General features: G+C 43.7%; 1 non-coding gene and 1 pseudogene across 1 annotated transcript; one reads left to right on the forward strand and one right to left on the reverse strand.

The window, feature by feature from the left end:
- The first annotated feature begins 4,036 nt into the window (after nucleotides 1-4,036).
- Nucleotides 4,037-4,118, forward strand: TRNAL-UAG (transfer RNA leucine (anticodon UAG)). The gene has a single exon. It is a non-coding gene; the product is annotated as a tRNA-Leu (tRNA).
- A 1,384-nt stretch (nucleotides 4,119-5,502) lies between these two features.
- On the reverse strand, nucleotides 5,503-15,719 carry LOC134426438 (putative short-chain dehydrogenase/reductase family 42E member 2; annotated as a pseudogene).
- Nucleotides 15,720-17,939: the final 2,220 nt, after the last annotated feature.

Below are 17,939 nucleotides of genomic sequence, written 5' to 3' on the forward strand. Positions count from 1 at the left end.
GGAGCCGGGCAGCGGGGCCGCCCCTCACCGCCCGCGGTCCTGCCAAGGCGCCGCCCCCGCTCCCTCAGCGGGCGCCTGGCGCGCCGCCTCACAGCGCTGGGACCCTGCCATGTGCTTTATTCCAGTGAGAAAACCGACAAAAATCGGAGCAGAACCCCCAGCTAACACCGTTAGGTATTAGCGATGGGGAATCCCGGGGACGGGAAAGAGAGCGGGTGGGCAGGTCTCACAGGATGGGTCTCACGGGTGGCCGCTGCTCACACGACAGCCACCCAAATTTGCTGTCATTTCTGTTCGTGTTGGGCACGGAGCTGAAAGGAGGGGTGTCCTGGGCAGGACAGGGGAAGCACCCCCTGCACGGCAGCTCCCGAAGGTGCCAGCCCTGAGGGAAGGCACAGGGAGCAGCGACCACGGGGCCTGCCTGCGCTTCAGGTTGGTCTTTGGAGCTAAATTAAATTGCGCTATTGCACATTTCCCCATAAGAAATGGCAGTATTATGCACCAGATTTCACGTTCCAAAGTCCGTGTTTCCTCAAAGCGGCCACATTTGAATTTGTCCCAAAACACTGGCTTTCTGGGTTGAAAATGCCCATGTTTAAGCTTTTCCTCAAGGTAGAATTTGTGGAAAATTTAAACAAAACTCCTTATCCTTTCACGAGTTACATGGAAATTAATGTAAATAGGTTTTGGCTTAATTGTATTACTCGGCAGCCTGCAAAGAATCTGCCTTTTTTACTGCTGTTCAATCCCTTACTCATGTAAATAATCCTCATTAGTGCTTTTTACCACGAGCAGAGGTTACAGAACCAAGACTGGAAGATGTGAGTACATCCTTTATGACAGATGGATGGTTTCTTGCAGCACCACAGACAGAAAAATGCACAATCCCTGTGCTCTCCAAAGAGAGCAGAAAAACACTGCTGCTGAGATAATCTTCAGGAGGAAGATTACCAATATTTAATTAAAAACACACAGAGCAGATGCTCTGACTCTCTGCCAGGAAAACCCACCATTAGTTACATAAATTAAACCGTGTCTCAGCATGGGGACTGGAGGGAGCAGCACACATGCTGGAACACCACCTGCCATTTGACAGTACCTGTAATTTTGTCACCAATTTCCAGCACCACGCTGAGGCTGCAAGCCCTGGTTTGAAAATGTCAAGCAGACACTTGACTGAGCCCCTGTTTAATGCTGCTTCCTAAGGGCACATTTTTTCTCAAATTCACGCAGTGTTTAAAGAGAAACACATTTGCAATGTTAGTGATTGTGCAGAAAAACTCTTGAAGTCTTATTAATCTCTCAGCTGCAAATCAGTGTGGTAAACATTAGCAGTTATCCATAACTGAGCACTTTTGCCCCATGAGCACCAGAACCTGCATTTATTTCTTCATTTTGCACTCTGCTGTCAGCCCAGCTGAGCACCCTGAGGAGAGCAGCACCCAGCAGGGCTGATGTTGGGATGCTTCATGGCAGGGCCTGGGAAGAGCACAGACTCATCAAATGAATTCTGAAAGCCTAGAAGAAGCCAGATGTGTGGTTCCCACTGTGTGAAATTGTGTTGATAATGGTTAAAAAATCACCACCTGCCATGGTAGGCTACTGATAAAGGTGGAATACTGTAACTGGTGTGATCCATGAGCACAGCTGAACAGTCATGAGAGCAGCTTGCTTTAAACTCAGGCAAATCATGGAATCATTAGGGTTGCAAAAGACCTCCAAGGTCAAGACCAACCTTTTACTGAATCCCACCACACCCACATGACCGTATCACAAAGTGCCACGTCTACTTGTTTTTTGAACACTTCCAGGGATGGTGACTCCACCACTTCCCTGGGCAGCCTGTTCCAATGCTTAACCCACTCTTTCAATGGAAAAAATTTTCCTGATATCCAACCTGAACCCCCCACCCCCAATGTAGCTTGGGGCCATTTCCTTTTGGCTTGTTACTTGGGAGGAGACACTGGTCCTTGTGTTGCCACAACCTCCTTTCAGGGAGTTGCAGAGAGCCTGAACACCCTCAGCTCCCTCAGCTGCTCCTTGTAGGATTTACCCTCTAGACCCTTCACCAGCTCCGTTGCCCTTCTCTGGACACAAAATACTTTGCATTATTTTGAATTAAAAGCTGCCTTCTGCCATAAAATCCTCATGGTGAATGTTCTGCTCTATCAGGAACACAGGTGATGCCTTGTCAAGCTACACATTTCTCATGTTTTCAAATAAGCCAGCTCTGCTACCCTGGTGCAAGGGAGTACTTATTCCCAGGTTTAAGCCTGGGGCTTCTCTTCTATTTTCTGTAACATTTTCTTAAAAGAACAATCAGTGATGATGAAAAACTAAAGACATGTTGAAATCAGACATTGGCCCAGACATGCTGTATGTTCTAGTTTTAGTTTTCTATTTATACAATATGTGTTTTATCCTTTACACTTAAAGAGCTTGAGTCACTATTTTTGTTGCTTGAAAATACTAAAAATTAAATTTCCAATGGCAACCTAGGGAATCAGTGACCAGCAAATCTAGTATGTTATTCTTCCATTGAGTATGTTCAGCACTGCATGAATTTTTTTCCAAGAGCACTATAGCTTGTAAAGTTTCAGTATGCTCATTTTAAATAAGGTTTCCTTTAGAATCATTGTTCTAGGTAACTGTGGTTTTTGAAAGGAAAAAGGAAAGGACACCCATTACGATACTAACTTGCAGAGCAATTTTATTCTGCATTTGTTTAAATCTGCAGATTTTAAATTGCCTTTAAATCAATCAATTTCCTGACAATTTTTACCCTCATACTCCTAGGACAATCTGGTCTTACAAGGTGAATCAAGCTGGTCATAAACCTCACTCCAGTCTCATGGGAGGTGCATGTAACACACACCTAAAACTTCCTGCAGCACCAGTGCAAGACTTTCTATGGGAAGAAGGGCAATGGTGGACATAATTTCTCCATGTTGTTTTAATTGCATTGCACTTGGTCTAGCTATTTTTACCTCTGTCCACAAAGTAATTATACAAATTTCTCCTGCAGGCCTCCCAGAACATGAGAATTCATCTTCTACTCACCAGTGACCGAATCAGGCTCTAGTTGCCAAAGCCAGCTCTCTGATTGAGGCGGACAGGGAAAGAAAGCACCAACCACGCGGTCCGGAGCCCAGCCGCAGGTAAGGGCAGCGACAGGCGGGACAGCGAAGTGTGTGCGGGCAGCCCGACCCCAGCTGCCAGCGAGATAAAGGCGGCGGGGTGTCCCGTGTGGGGTGGGAATGGTTCAGCTGAGGACACAGCGCCGTGCCAAGGGAGCAGCTGCCAGGGAAGGTCACCGGCCTCGCAGCGAGCTGGCAGCTCCTGGGCAGCACGTGTGCCCTGCTGGGCCAGAGGCACCTGCAGCGGGCAGGGGAGGCAGTGGGTGCTGATACGGGGCAGGACGGACCCTCTTTCCGGCCGGAGTGTGTGCACACCTGCTACCGCGGCTGCCAAGGGCTGCCCTCTACTCTGCGGGACCAGCGCACGGGCCAAGCCCTTCCGAGAACCAGCTGGAGCTGATCCACCACAGCCGCGGCTGCTGTGGGGCACAGACCGCACGGGAGCGCCTTTGCCGAGGTACCCGCCTGGGCCTGCCACGGACAAAACGCCCCCGAGGCGCGGCCTGACGGCCCCAAAGGCCCTAGGGAGGAAGGGGCCGAGGCTCAAGGCCCGGCCGAACCCGGGAGAAGGAGCAGGACTCCCGCTGCGAGCTCCGGCCGGCGGCCGCTCCTCCGGCCGAGCGCGGGGCCACGTGCGCAGGCGGCGCCGGGCACGGGGCGGCGGCGCCACCTACCGGGCGGGGGCGGGGACTGCGCTGGGCCGGCCTGGCGGCGCCGCCGCAGCCGCTGGCACGGAGAGCGCGGGGCCGGGACCGGCGGCGGCAGCGGCGTTCACGGGGCGCGGCGGGCGCTGCAGGCGGGGGGTGCCGCGGACACGGGTGGGCCATGTGCGTGGATGGAGGGAAAGAACGACGGCTTGCTCCGTCAAAGAGGCCTGGCGGAAAAGGGGGAACTCAGGCGGTAGCGTGGCCGAGTGGTCTAAGGCGCTGGATTTAGGCTCCAGTCATTTCGATGGCGTGGGTTCGAATCCCACCGCTGCCAAGTTGTTTTTGTCCCCGCCGCGGCGGCTCCTTTTCGCTCCCGCACAGCAGAAACGGGAAGCTGCCGGCGGGGGCGGCCCGGGGCCCGCGCGGTGCTGCCCGGGCCGGGCACGGTGCGCCCAGGGTGCTGCGGTTGTCGGTCACAGTCGGTACAATCAATATTATACAGAGTTGTGATATGATCTACAGAAAAGGGATTATCCACTGAGCGGGTCTCTTGCTTTAAGAATAAAACAAGAAACGCTGTTACTTTCAGGGGTTCTGCCTTTCCGTGCTGCTTTTGCGTTACAGCAGCCCGACCCTGGGCTTTGAGGCCTGCCCTGGACTCCCCTGGAGGGGAGGTGCCAGTGTTCACACCCTCTCCACAATTCTCAAACCCATCCGTGATTACTCCCCTCCAGACCATGATTTCTCAAGCTCTCATCCCTAGTCCTTCCCCAAGCTCTCTGCTGTTTGCATCTTGCCCTTGGTTTTTCTCTCTCCGTGTTACAGGTTGGAAAGATGCACGTGAGGAAGAGATTTCTCTGATAAATTCCCACTGTGATGGAATGGTGGATGGGAAGGAGCTGGACTGTTCTTTAGGTCCATTTTAGCTGAACAGTAATGTGAAAAACACATTGCTCACTTCAGCTGCTGCAGGAATTTGCTCAGTACAGCTGCTGTACTTCAGAAATTTGGTGCCAAAACAGACTTGGGCCTTAAGTTCAGCTGAGGAGCAACTGAACTGTGTTAGTTGTTGCCCTTAACTACAGGAGGTGAAGAAAGCTGTACAAAGATCTGTGCAAGCCATAGCAGCAGATTCCTCTACTGTGTCATAAATATACCTAACTAATGTAACTTACTAAGTAACTTCCAATTTAACTAAAATAGCCTGTGAAAACCCCTACCAGCAGGTACCCACAGCTCTGTGCCAGGGGCAGGGCAGGGGGCAGTTCTGGGGAATTGTGCAGAGGCACAGCACGGACTTCAGCAATGTTTCAAGTACACTTTTATTTTCCTTCAGATGTGGTGCTAGAGCTAATTCATGAAATCACACAGTGTGAAGTCTCTGTAGGCCTGGTGTGTGTTATTTGCAGTAATCTGTTCTGTCTGTGCCTTTGTTCCTCTGTTCCACAAGGTAGTGAGCCATGACAGAAGCTGTGGTCAGTCTTTCTTCTTATTTCAGCCATTTTTCTTCACTGGTGAAGCACTGCAGGCTGTCTGCAGCTCTTGTTTTTCCTGCAGGTTCTCATTTACTTCAGCAATCAATTTGGAAAGTTGTTGTTTTGATTTGAAATAGAGGCAACAATCATAACTCTGGTTGTGTTTCAGTGATTTGGCAATTATTGTTTACTGTATTTTAATTTCTCAGGTCCAGCCACTTGTTTGTGATATTATTTGTAAATTCAACAGCAGCTGTCTCTCTGTTGCAGTGTGCCAGTAACTATAGTGGGAGTTGAATGCTCTGGGTAGCAATGCTGTGACCATGCAGTTTGTGCAGGTCAGTGTTTCCTTCCTTTAAAAAACCGCAAAATTGAGAGGCCACCAAGTTGTGTAAAAATAAAAGCCAAAATTAAAGTAACAAATAAAGCAAGGAAAATATTGAGGAAGAGCTTATAATATGAGCGTGGTCTGGATTCAAGGTAGTGGTTCACAGAATCAGCAAAGTCAAACTTCTGAGGGCGGTACCCCAGCTGAGCTCGTGCCTTGTCTATTCGAAAGGTGTGAGTTACAGAAATGTTCTGTACCTGCAGGACAAAAGAGTCAGCATACACAGGTATGACTACACAGGCAACTGGAACAAACTGTGAATGGCAGCAGAGACACAGTTAAAGGAAATGTAAAATACAAAAAACCCCCACAACATTATATCAATGTCCTATCAGTATTGCACACATTATTCTTAAAATTGTCCCCTCAAAAGGAGATTCTTGAAAGCACAAAGAGACATTAAAAGACGCAAAGTAGAATCTGTAAATGTCACAAAAAATGTTCTGCAAGTATTCTCTTGCTTAGGTACTCAAAGAGTCAGATCAAAGCAATCAGGTACGTTCCTAAAGGCCCAGCCAAGGCATGCAGGACACTGACCCTTGGAAGAGAGGAACTCTCCCAGATTGCAAGCATAAACTCTTTCCAAAAATCATGGCAACCAAGCACAATATATTGCCTAAATTGTACACAAGGCATGTATTTGCCCTGGAAACTGGAGGCTGAAGCAGCTCAGGGTGGGTGTTACTTTCCACTGACTGAGTCTCCCTCAGATGAACATGCATGGATCCCGTGGGAATTAAGGAAAGTTTACAGACACAGATTTTACCTCATTTCTGGTCAGCAGCGGGGGCAGGTCAACAACTGGTCTCAGAAGTGCATGAAGGTGTTCCATGAATGTGGCTGCATAACAAAAGATTTTCACTTGAGGTAAGAACAGCGAATTGCTTTGCCATTGTGATTGGGACATCTCACACTGCAAATGCTAAAAAGGATAATCACAGACCTGAGAGCTCAGGGCACCATTACTAACACCATCTCACTACTTGCTCTCAAGGGGCTGGAATTTAATCTAATTTAATTTAATCTTAATTATTGTGCTTGTGGAATAAGGTTTTGGAAAAGGGAAAAAGCTGGGCACAGATCTAGTGAAAAGGTCATGAGGCTTCATAAAAAATATGGCAACAGAGAACTTCTTTTAGTGGGACTTGAATAAGAGATCATTCTGGTTTCAGCTGCACAGAGGTGAGTTTTACACTGCTGAACACTAGGTGAGCAGACAGCATTTTTATACATGAATATGAAAATTGTGGGCAAGTAAAACAATATTATATTACAGTTAGGAATGAGGGGAGCATGAACAGGAAAGAGAAATGTTGATAAAATATTTTACCTGATGCATAGACTACACAAGTAGGAATACGTATCCATGGCTTACTGCAACCTAATCCTTCAAACTGAAAAAGATTTAAAAAACAATGAAAACCCCCAGAAACTTTAAACAAATTTTAAACTTTCAATATAGAAGATATTTATGGAAATATTTACTGGCTCTTAGTATTTACTATTTTTCATTTTTAAGGAGATGCCAGTTAAATGTTACCCACAGACACTGTGTCATTTTTGTATCTTAAAAGAATGAGAGAAATTACAATAATTAATCAAGATGTCATAGTGTGCTGATACCTAATTTAACATCATGACATGTTTATGGTTTTGAGCCTATCATTAGAAACAACATGGTATTTTGAAAAGAATGAACAGATGAAAACTTAAGATTTCTATTTTTTTGCCCACCCAAAATGCCCATTATTCCCATCTGCATGCCCCATAAATGAAGACAGTAACAGCTCAGGACAGGGTGCTGCTGTAGAGGGTCCTTTGGTCTCAGGGAAGACATTTGCTTTAATGTAGTATTTTGGGTGGGCTTTGTTACAGTGCTAATCACACTGAAATTCAAGCAGGAATGAAGCCCACATTCAGAGAGTTCCATGTGGAACTCTCACACCCAAAGCAAACATACAAATGTAGCATGCACACAAAAGCTGCAGTTGCATACAGTTAAAGAAATTAGTGTACTTGGAGATCAGTATTGCACATACCAGGGGAGTCAGCCATTCAAAAAGGTTGGATTTTTCTCCATCATGAATGAAATACACCTGGCCACTCTGTTAAAGAGGTAGAGAAGAGACAAGTCAGTAAAAATAGTACTGCATATATATTGACTTCTTTTTCTTTATCTCACCCCTTATGAACAGCTTGAAAATAATCCAGCAATATCAAATATGAGTGGTGCACACCTGAGTCACAAACTCTGCTTGTGTTTCATTCAGTGGCACTGTTGGGTGCAACAGAATTGGTGAGCAGGTGGCTTGTGTGGTTAACCTGCCTTGGAATAAATGGTTTATTACAGATGTGCCTGTTCAGAGTGGCTGTGCTGATGTGCAGACACACCCCTGGAGCTGGATCTCAGTGGTGCTGCTGGCACATCCACCAAAGGGGGGGAATATTCTGCCCTGGGGCTGGTTAAGGCTCACTGGAACCCAGAACACTCCTGTGTAGCCAAGCTCTGTGTTCCTGCTTTCCTTTTGCTTTCAGGGTTTTAGAAAAAGTAGTTTAAGAACTTTAAGAAAAAAAAATTAAGAAATTTTCTTTAAGAAAAGAAAATCTACTTTGAACCCCTTTCTAACATACTCTCAGAGCAATGCTTCTAGGTGATTAAAAACCTGTATTTACAAGGAAGGAAACAGCTGTGACTGTTTTTGAAAGCAATGAACCCAAATGAAATGTGCCTCTGTTGGGAAGAACTGACCGTCACAGTTCAGAACATCAAATCTGGACCTGTACAGGGAACAGGATCAATCAGCCTGAACTTCCACTTTAATTTCCAACAAAGCAAACATTCTTTGCTCATTTTCCAGAAATTATAAATATTGCATTTTAAAAATGCAGAGATGGAGACATTGTTATAGAATTGACTATTCCATCTCTTAACCAACACCAACAGCCAGCACTGTGCCCATCCCACATTGCTCGTAGCACACTGACCAGCTGCAAACACAGACAACAATGAGAGCTGAAGGACAATAACTCTAATTACTGCAGTGGTTACTGTAGCACAGGATGCAGTGCAGGATCCACTGTCAAGTGAGATCTGTGGTGGTTTTGCTGTGTACTTACAGCTATGTAGTTCTTCTGAGGGGTGAGAGCTTGAGCAGCTAGAATATGAGCTTGTACAAAATTCTCTACATGTATCCAGTTCATTTGAACACTTGGGTCCCCAAACTTGAAGCTAAGTAGCCTTCTCTCAATAATCTTCTGTAGATAAAAACAAACATGAAACCGTAACAAAATGAGTTTTACAATGAGGTAAAGTGTACTTTTTTTTGTCCAGCTAAATGTAAGTTTAGCTCTGTCTTAAAAAGAAAGGAAATACATTAATCAATTAAAAATATTCAAGGGAACTGCTCATGAGAAAATGTCAAAAGATGTATTGCAATATGTCCTGAATTCACAAAAAATACAAGCTTGCTCTAGGGATAAATAAAATATTGTATGGAAAGCTAAGTTACAGTTCTGAGTGGATCAAAAGTATTCACTAAATTGGATCAAATTTATCAAATAGCTTTGGCTAGGAAAACCTGGAAGATTCACTTTGGCTGGAAGGGAAGCATCCCAGTTTTCATTGAACAGGTACATTTTAGAAACTGCAAAACATGACATTTGCATGATGCCTTAAATTTGGCTCAAAACAATAAAGCTCAAAATCAAATAGAAATTTTTAAATATTATATTTTTAAAGGGGCTAAAATAAAATCTCAGATTTAACTAAAATGATATTTTGCATTCTTAAAATTATATACAAGTAGATAACATATAATTTGGCTGACTGCAATATAATTTCCTACCTCAGCCACAAATAAAAAAATATCTATTATGTGGTCAACTTGAATCTATTATTTCCTGAAAACTGTGTATAACTTAATATTACACTATTTCTTTTAAAATAACTGCTCACAGAATTCTACAGGGACCATGCTCTAAACATCATCTGTTGGCCCTGCAATTTAAAAGCAAGTGAAAAAGAGTAAAATGTGAACACCTCAGCTGCTGCCCTCAGTAACCTGTGGTACCAGAGGGTGCTTCCAACTTTGGAACCTGTTTCATTGGACAGGGAAAGCTGTTCATAGTTGAGAGTGGAAATAAGATATTTTGCTGTATCTCTTCTCATTAATATTTAAAACAATTTGGTGTAAGTTGCATGTAAACAGACATTTAAAATATCATGGATTGGCCTGAATCTTACGGTAATCATTAAATTATAAAGCTAGATTTTCATGTGTTTGTATTTAATTAAAAAAAAAAAGACTTTTAAAATCTACACTTTACAGATATCATGCTTGTTAAAAAAGTTATAATATCCTCAGCAAATGACTGAATTGTTGAATTGCTACCCAATAAGATCAGTCAATTTGTAATACAAATAAGTGATGTTCCTTTCAGTTTTTTACCCATATCATAGAAAACCCTGCTGGCTAAAGGATTTGGATGACATACTGCAAGCCTTGGCAAGTGTCTCTGCTCCTCTGGTCCGTAGATTCCTGGTGGGCGGAGAACGCACGTGTGGAGTATTCCCCCTCCTAGAACAGGGGATAAGATTCTTAAGAGACCTTCACATCACTGCACTGCATCTTTGTTTGTATGAACCAAAGGCTGAGGCAGCAGGACTTACTCTAAATTCATTTCACTACCTTAAAAAACAATACACAACAAAAGATGCTGCATTAGGAGTTGGATAATAAGATGGGAGAATTACAGCATAAAAAATAGCAAGAAAATATTCAGAGAAGTCCTGCAATCATAGTTGTGTTCCTAGAAAACACCAGATATTCAAAAAATCTCTTTCTAATTAGTCTCTTGTCCCTGTGCCAGAGCAGTGAATGAATGTGTTGGCTGTGGTCATGAGTTCACTGAAGTGAGCAGGTTGTTCAAAAATATATTGGATAGTGGAATGAAACCAACTAATCCCCACAAAATCATTGATGGGAAGCAGTGACCTGCTAGCAGTACAAGGCAGAGCTGAAAGATTCACTCAACAGCAGGTGCAGCTCCCACTGGAGTGAGGGAGAAGCTCTTGACAATTTCAGTGGGATCATAAAAATCAAATCTTCCCACGTACATCAGCTGGCTGTTTCATCATCTGCTAATAACTGTTCTTGTAAACACATAAAATATAAGTCCTGCTATGGCACAAAATCAAAATGGGATGTTTGGTTCTATTTCACTGACTAATACAGAACTGTGTATTGGTCCTGTAATTAGGAGAGACTTTGATGACAAGAGCTGCTAAATAAATAAAGGGGGAAAAATACCTTTTCTTATTTTGAACAAAATAATTTTGTTGGGATGGAGTTCCCATCATGGACTTTCTATCTGTTATAGCCTCTGCAAGTATCAAGTGAAGAGTCTTTTCTCTAAGTTGTCCACAGCTAAATTTAGCTCAGTATCACTTGGTCACACAGAATCATGTTGCACTTTACATTAATTTGTTTTGCACTGGCAGTTATAGTATCTCACAGGTGAGCTTAAGTTTTCAAGTGTATAACTGGCTTCCTCAACATGGAAAACTTTGGGAAGCGCTAATAAATAATTCCAAGTCCTAGGCTCAGATACCTACTTCAGATTTTAATTTATAACTTGAGGGAGTGTGTTGATGTAACAATTTGATCAGCATCTGTGTTTTACTTATGCTGCATGAGATAGAGACATTAAACACTTGTTTTTGTTTAATTTATAGCGCTCTTATTATTTTTCATTAACATACTGAACTTACTGCTACCATGCTAAAACCTTTTACAGACATTGTGGGAACTTAAAACCAGTTAAAAGTAATTTATAAATGAAAATACTCTAATTTGTGAGAGGGAGTTGGTAACTTAATTTCATAACTGCTGGGCAGTCTTGTCCACTAAGGATTGATAGAGGACACAGGATTTTGGGGAGGAACAAGAAGAGGAATAAATTTTACTATGAATTCATGCTCAGACAAAAGTACCTTCTAGTGAAACTCCATCAGCTGCTAGTACCATTTGTTCTGCAATGGATTTGGTCCTGGAATAGTGGTCAACAAGCTACAGAGAAAAAGCAAATACATTTGTATCTGTTCCTGAAATGGTGGGACAGAGAGGCTTCTCTTCTTCACTAGATTACACTCAGCAGAGGCAACAAATACCTCAAAATACAGAAGTTGTGGGATATTAGGTTCAGAGTACAACACATGAATATTTCTAGGGTAAGGAAGTATTTTTGTATATGCAAATCTGGTTAATTAATTTCAGCACATTTGAGAAGCAATAAATATATGTATGTTTTGGATGCTGCCAGGAATGTAATTGATCACTACTTTGTAATCTGGATTTCTTCTTCAGGTAACGGAAAAGTCAAAAGCCAAGTTTTGAAGTCATTACACTTGGTCTGAAGTATCCTGCTCACTTCTGTGTGGCATTCTCCCAGAGAAAGTGTTACTTAAAATGTTATTAAAAATATTCATATTTTATCTCCATATTTACTTCTTGAAAGACCGTGAAGTATTTGATGGAGAGAGGAGGGACACCAAAAACAACTGTGTATGCAAAGCAGCCAGAAGTACATTCTCTTTTTTAATTAAATGCAATAAAACCATATAAAAATAGGCTGCTTTTCCAGATCAGCTCTACCTTGAATATATGTCATCCTCTAAGGGAAAACCAGAAAAATCATGTGGATAATAAATAGCTAAAGAGGCACCAAGCCATATCTCAGAATCCTCATGTCCAGGTGGAATATCCTGATGCTAATGCAGCATTGTGGGAGTTATTTCCCAAATCAAGGCCTTAATAGGAAAACAAAGAAATATAAATATTGATGTACATGAAACTGATGTGCCAAGGTTGTAAATAGCATCTTCAAAGAGTATCAAGAGTTTCCTTTTTTCTTTCATAGAATGACAGAATGGTTTGGGTTGAAGGGGACTTCAGTGATCATCTTGTTACAACCCCCTCTTCCATGGGCAGGGGCACCTCCCACTAGACCAGGCTGCTCAAACTCTCATCCTGTTGTGATCTTATCACAGGGGTTCCATACTGTTGTCTCCTTATCACAAAAGTTCCATACCTTCTGGTGTTTCTCATGGTCAGCTCCTCAGAACACTGACTCTTTTTCACAAAGCAGCCACTGACTCCAGTTCCCTTCTCACCCAGCCACCCCACTCTATTATAGCACTCTGCTTCTCATTGCTTACAGCTGTGTCCTGTTAAAGTCAGGACTGATCCTGATCTTGGATAATTGGCCCAGCTGCAACTCCTTAGAAAGATTACTTTCTACACTATCTTTATTTTCTTATATTCTATCCCCCTTCATCATCCCACCTGGCCTTTCTTGTGCCTGGATGTTTGCATCAGGCAAAACTGTCAGAAAAACTCCAGGCTTTTTCAGAAACATGGAAATAAACAGAGAAATTGGAGAATCAATCCAATGAAATACCTTGTCAATTGGGAAATATGCCAAGGATTCCTCATCCCCATCTTCAATGGGAAGCCCTCCAAACACCACATTCACTGAGCTGGTGTACACCAGACGAGGCACATTTTTTTTCCTGCAGGCTGCAATGAATAATTAATTACTTTAGTGGAAAATTATTTAGGAAAAAGTTTGTGTGCCATTTTTTCTAAGAAAGTGTCAAATCTTCAAAGAGAAAATCCTTCTGTTTTGTGACTGAGTTGAAATGCAGAGCATATTGAAAGGGAAGACATCAGTGTAGGAACAAGAGCTTTAGTTGCCTCAGGAGAGCTCCTCCAGCCTGCTGGGCAGAGGTCAGAAGTCCTTCTGCTTGAAGGGCTGCTCACTGCCTGTACAAGTTGTTAGCAAGCAGGTTACAAAATGCACAGGGAATTGGTGAACTCATTATACAGAAATTCCCACATCAGTCAAACAAGTGTTGAGAAGCTGAAGTAGCTGAACTGCAGTGCTGGCTCCCATGTCACACCTCGTAGCAGAACTGAGCATAGCACCCCACCCCCCAATTACATGTTTCCTCATTTTCTGCCAACAATGTCAAGCACTTGGTGACAGACAGAGTGTGCCAAAAAGGCCGAGTGGCTTTCTCTAAATGGGATGTGATGTTTGATATGCTGTACTAACACCCAATGGCACAGTTAAATACATACCATTAAGGATGAGTCTTGTTCCACTAATGTTGACACTTTCAATCTCTTTTTTATGCAACTAGGAAAAGAAAAAAATGGTGCATTTTATAGTAATAATACATATTCAATTCAATAGGGGGATGTTAGAAATGCCCCCAGATAAACATAATTTAGTGCTTTGATTGTTAAAAATGCCATTTAGACTGCTGTTTCAGACTTGAAGAAGTCTAATCATTATTTTTAAACTATTTGTGTATTTTTCTTGTATTTTTATAGACTAGTCTGCTTGAAGCAAAGAAAATTGTAGTGCTTCTGAAAATATATGTCCAGTTATTACATATCTTGCAGCAGTTTGTTAAATACATGTGTTTCAGTAGCACTTTAGTGACCAGTTGCCTCTAACCACAGCAATTCAAATTATGCATTGCTCAGTGCAAAGAACTTCGAGTGAGCTGTTCTATCCAGACAGGGTAACTACTGAAGTTCCTCTTATTAAATAAAATAAGAAAGAGGTGTGTTTGTGTGTGGATGTGTGTGTGTGCTTGTAACTCTAATTATAAAATTGTGACTCAGAGTCCTACATCAAGAGCATCTGTAGAGCTTTTTACACAATGGTGAACAATTAAAGACTTCAAATATTGTTATTGTTACAATTCAGATATATGAAATAATTTATAATTTAGTTAAGTTTTATTCCTCCTAGTGACCTTAACACCGAGGAGATCCATGTGAAGGTTTAGGGAAGAATCAGGGTTTTGGAGGGAACCAGCCTCCCTTGTCTTTCATTTTGTCTTCACAGTATTTCAGAACTTTTCAATGCCATTTCCATCTCCAACACCCTCCCAGGGTGCTGGTGGAACCTCTAATGAGAGGAAATCACTGCAAGCAGCCTGCTTGAGGTGGCACTCCAGTTTGCACAGCGCAATTTACCAAAAGTCCAGGGCAATATGAAGAGATGAAATCTGTCCTGCAGTGTTACAGCATCAAAGGCTCTCACCCTCTGTGTGGGCAGTCAGACAGAAAAAACCAAAACTATGTGGACTCACCTGCTCTGTTCCTGACATTCCATAGGAAGCTACGTGAAACACACAGTCAGCCCCTTCACAGACTGCCAGTACAGCACTGTAATCCCTGATATCTGTCTGTAATACACAACAGAAGATATTTGGACATGAGATCAAAGCTGCAGGTGAGCATTTGTCACACAGTGGGTTAGCACAGAGGGAATCCATATAGAAGGAACTGTACTTGCTGTACAAATATCCTAGGACTCAAAACTGGGCACACCTGCCTACTTGCTGATAACTATACTTTTCTTCCATAGAACCCAAAGAACTTTAAAGACATTCATTAAGGTTCACAATACTCCTGTGTTTATTCTACAGGTGGTTTAGCTAAGGCCTAGATGAAGGCAGGAACCTGAGGAGTCAGGAGTGAAACTGCTCCATGCATTACAGGTTTTGCTGGTTTCATTATTTCAGATATACTAAAATCCATTCACCAAAATTCATGAGGGATGTCCACAAAGTTAAAAAGGTCACAGAAATTTGAAATAGTTGGCGATAGGTATTTGGAGTCAGTGAAAACTAGGAAGACATTATGGAAAATACAAATGAACTAACTTTGACTGTTGGCAAGATATTATTTATCATACCTGGATCCAAGCCACTCCACTGGGAATCACCCACAAAGGCTTGTGTATGTCACACAGCACAACAGAAGCTCCTATGTTGGCAAGAGCACATCCCAGCTTGTATCCACAATAGCCAGCACCTCCTGTCACCACGGCTTTCATATTGATTTTATTGAGTATTCCAGCACGTTTGCTCTTACTGCAGTCAGAGTTTCGGCGGATGGGTGTTGCTGCTCCACTCATTTTTGATTTTGTGTCAATGAAATACTGCCCAGCACTACCAGATACATGTAAAAATTCCTTCTACATGGTGAAAGTGGCTCTATAGCACTCCTGGATGCAGACAATTTCAGGGAGTTTCATGTTGACAAGATCTAGTCACAGCAGCAAAATGTGGCTTTAATGCAGCCTGCCTAAGAGAGATAAAGACAAAAGCAACCCAGAATTTACAGTTCCCAGTTTACTGCCAAGACAGACATCTGAGAGAAGTGGTATTTCCAGATTCTTTCTAAGTACCAGCAGCTAAACATAAATTAAGAACACAGTGAGTTGTTATCATTGGCAGCGCTGGAGTTGAGATAGATGAGGCTGTCAGGAGGGAAGAGGGATGCCTGATCCTTATAACTTTAGAAGGTGTATCAGAGAACAAGGCTATCAAATCTCTTGCTTTCGAGGGGAACTCGAATAAAATAGCTGCTATACTATAGAAAAGGTTAATAACTGCATTAAGAAAAAAAGTACTCGTGAATTCCTCATTTTCTGAACAAGGAGGTTCTTGCCCTTCTAGGGGCCCCTCACCGGCAGTCAGGACATTTCAGAGGCTGTGGCTCCCGACTCCCTCCGACACGCAGTCCCTGCCCCGGCCGCAATGAAACATTCAAAGCCACCCGAGCCCCGCCGGGGCTCTGTGCATCTCACTTGCAGAGCGGCGGGGCGGCAGCGCAGGGCGCCGTGCTCGGCCCGGGCCCCGGCCCACCCCGGCCTCGGGCGCTCCCGCGGGCGGCGCCGTTGGGGCCGTTGGGGCCGGGCTCGGGCAGGGCCCGCAACAGCCCCCGCAGCATCCCCCAGCCTCTCCTCCCGCAGCATCCCCCAGCCTCTCCTCCCGCAGCATCCCCCAGCCTCTCCTCCCGCAGCATCCCCAGGCTCCACAGAACCCCTGCGTCCCACTCATCTGGGATCGCACGGCTTTCCTGGCACTCTGCTCCTCACACGGCGTCCGTGCAGCCCGCAGCATCCCCGGGGTCCTACAGCATGTCACGGTATTCCTGGCTGCCACAGCATCCCTGGGATCCCAGAGCATCCTACGGTGGATCTTACCTCCGCGTGTCTTCGCACAGCTGTGACTGCTGCACTAAAGCATCCTGGCAGTAGTGAGGGCTCCGGTCACACTGAGGTACCTGTTGAACAGGTTGTTCAGGAAGAAAACACCACCTCCTGCCCGCTGGTTGGACAGTCGGTGGCAGGACATGGCTCATAGAGATGCAGAACTTGTGAGACACCTGCAAAACAGCAGGAGTTCCCAAAGAGGCACAAATAAACAAACAGGCACTAAGGTCCCTTTCCACCTGAGCCTCCCTGTGGTCATTTGAGCCTGGGAGGGTGTGAAAAGGGTCAGGAGCTGCAGAATTTCAGTTACCCATTCCAGGCAAAAGTTAAGCTTTGAACACGTTTACCTCTTTTGTTACAGCTGTGCCATGTCTGAACATTCATATTAAATTTTAATCACTTAAAGACACATTGCAGTTATGTTAGAGTAGGAGTAACTCAAACAAGAGCCAGCTTAAAGTGAGACTCAGTAAAGACCCACAGAAATAAGAGAGCTGACTACTTCCAGCTGGTACTGAGCATTGTTTTAAAATCTCAAATACTGCATCTGTAAGAAAGATAAACAAATGTACTGAAGGCAATTATTGTTTATCAGTCCTGTTATAACAGTGATGTAAAAAGCATCCTACTTAAAATAGCAAACCACAGGTTTGGTGTTACAGGACTGAAATGATGGGACTCCATGGGGACTTGCAAGCACAAAGCCAGGGAGTTCCTTGGTTAGTCCTTCCTGAGGAGCATCCAAGCCAGGTCAGAGCCTGCACTCCTGTGAAAACTGTTGGTGTAATCCAGGATGCATCCTGAGCTATTAGTCCAATAAAAGTGATCTGAAAGATTTATAAATAACTAATTTAGAACCAAATTGAATGTTTACATGCAGCTAAAATGCTCTCACTGGGAAGTAACTTTACACTTGTGGTTTTCTATTCTGGATTTTTAGGGAGTAAAGGCTTACATGGTACTGCCTGCCTGCAGCACTTGCTGGCTCAGCTGCAGCTCTGTAGTGATAAATTGTGAATTTAACTGGTTTTACTCAAACCTGGATAAGGCTCTCACATATACAGAGCTTCTTTAAGCTTCCTGTCAGTTGCCAGGGATAGGAGACAGAGCTGAGCAGTGCCCCTGCTAAAGGAAGATATACAGTGGGAGCTCACTTTGTATGGACAAGGACAATCTCCAAATGCAAATCCATAATCAAGCAGACTCTACTGCT

The sequence above is a fragment of the Melospiza melodia genome, chromosome 18, assembly GCF_035770615.1.
Source record: "Melospiza melodia melodia isolate bMelMel2 chromosome 18, bMelMel2.pri, whole genome shotgun sequence".
Taxonomy (NCBI): Eukaryota; Metazoa; Chordata; class Aves; order Passeriformes; family Passerellidae; genus Melospiza; species Melospiza melodia.